The sequence below is a fragment of the Ambystoma mexicanum genome, chromosome 4q (genome assembly GCF_040938575.1).
Source record: "Ambystoma mexicanum isolate Mex_15411 chromosome 4q, UKY_AmexF1_1, whole genome shotgun sequence".
Taxonomy (NCBI): domain Eukaryota; kingdom Metazoa; phylum Chordata; class Amphibia; order Caudata; family Ambystomatidae; genus Ambystoma; species Ambystoma mexicanum.
This window is the reverse complement of record NC_090928.1, coordinates 434,478,706-434,480,976: the sequence shown is the minus strand read 5'-3', so window position 1 is coordinate 434,480,976 and position 2,271 is coordinate 434,478,706. Positions and strand designations below refer to the sequence as shown.

Below are 2,271 nucleotides of genomic sequence, written 5' to 3'. Positions count from 1 at the left end.
TAATATGTACAAAGTGGAAGCAACATGCAATCACCATCAAAGCAATGCATTTTCAGCCACAAAACCCTCCTTATAAGTATAAGGGGAACAAAAGATGTCCTTTATCTGCCTTGGTAAAATACAGTGAGGTTTCCACTGCAAGAATTCATACATTTCGTATCACATGTAGATCTTGGAACATGGAAAAAAAACGTTTGTCAAATGCACAAATTCTGCAAAACGTAACTGCTTCTCTACTGCATTTTGTTGATTTTGTGCTAAGAGCATAGTTAAACCCAATTGTTCATTGTTTTTTATATGAAATGATGATATATCCTATTGTTTCTTACAGTGCATTGGGTTGAAAAACATTTTAACAGGATCTATTGAAGAGGGTATATGGTTATGAACCAGGGACTTCTTGAAAAGCACTTCTACGCTATACCACTGACATAAACCCTTACATGCTGAAAACTGCCCTTTTTTAAAAAGGTGATAGAGTGGGTGACTGTATGGAACTTGTAGATCTAATGACATCGGTGCACTTCTGGTCAGCTGTACAAATTAATACATTTCATTAAGGGCATATTATTGGTTTCCACCACAGTTTTATAACATTCATATGAACTTCCAATGGACTATTTCAAACTGATAATATCACCAGTAGAACTTGGGTGAATGTAAAACACAGCTTGTATCATATGAAGAAATCCTAAACAGTTTCATGGTGTTTACCCTATGTTTCAGGAGATAATCAGGAGTATTTCTAATGTAGAAATGTGTTGCTCATTACATAAAATGCTAAGATTGTAAATGTTTTCTTCAATTTATTTAATTAGAAAAATATTTCTACAGGTAAAACAGTTGAACAAGGGGGCACCCAGTTTTGAACTAGGGAACTCTTGATCTGCAGTGAAATGCACTACCACTGAGCTATACCCCATTTCTGAAAAGTTCACCTTTATTAATTCAGTAATATGTACAAAGTACAAGCAACATGCAATCACCATCAAAGCAATGCATTTTCAGCCACAAAACCCTCCTTATAAGTATATGGGGTGCGAAGGATGTCCTTTATCTGCCTTGGTAAAATACAGTGAGGTTTCCATTGCAAGACTTCATACATTTCTTATCACATGTAGATCTTGGAACATGGAAAAAAAATCTTTTGTCAAATGCACAAATTCTGCAAAATTTAACTGCTTCTCTACTGCAGTTTGTTGATTTTGTGCTAAGAGCATAGTTAAACCCAATTGTTCATTGTTTTTTATATGAAATGATGATATATCCTATTATTTCTTACAGTGCATTGGGTTGAAAAACATTTTAACAGGATCTATTGAAGAGGGTATATGGTTATGAAACAGGGACTTCTTGAAAAGCACTCCTACGCTCTACCACTGACATAAACCCTTGAATGCTGAAAACTGCCCTTTTTGAAAAAGGTGATAGAGTGGGTGACTGTATGGAACTTGTAGAACTAATGACATCAGTGCACTTCTGGTCAGCTGTACAAATTAATAAATTTCATTAAGGGCATGTTATTGGTTTGCACCACAGTTTTATAACATTCATATGAGCTTCCAATGGACTATTTCAAACTGATAATATCACCAGTAGAAACTGGGTGAATGTAAAACACAGCTTGTATCATATGAAGAAATCCTAAACAGTTTCATGGTGTTTACCCTATGTTTCAGGAGATGATCAGGAGTATTTCTAATGTAGAAATGTGTTGCTCATTACATAAAATGCTAAGATTGTAAATGTTTTCTTCAATTTATTTAATTATAACAATATTTCTACAGGTAAAACAGTTGAAAAAGTGGGCACCCAGATTTGAACTAGGGACCTCTTGATCTGTAGTCAAATGCTCTACCAATGAGCTATACCCAAGTTCTGCAAAGTTCACCTTTATTAGTTCAGTAATATGTACAAAGTACAAGCAACATACAATCACCATCAAAGCAATGCATTTTCAGCCACAAAACCCTCCTTATAAGTGTATGGGGTGTGAAGGATGTCCTTTATCTGCCTTGGTAAAATACAGTGAGGTTTCCATTGCAAGAATTCATACATTTGGTATCACATGTAGATCTTGGAACATGGAAAAAAAATCTTTTGTCAAATGCACAAATTCTGCAAAATGTAACTGCTTCTCTACTGCAGTTTGTTGATTTTGTGCTAAGAGCATAGTTAAACCCAATTGTTCATTGTTTTGTATATGAAATGATGATATATCCTATTGTTTCTTACAGTGCATTGAGTTGAAAAACATTTTAACAGGATCTA

General features: G+C 34.6%; 1 non-coding gene across 1 annotated transcript; it reads right to left on the bottom strand.

Moving 5' to 3' along the window:
• Positions 1-1,803: 1,803 nt before the first annotated feature.
• Positions 1,804-1,875, bottom strand: TRNAC-ACA (transfer RNA cysteine (anticodon ACA)). Its single transcript has one exon. It is a non-coding gene; the product is annotated as a tRNA-Cys (tRNA).
• Positions 1,876-2,271: the final 396 nt, after the last annotated feature.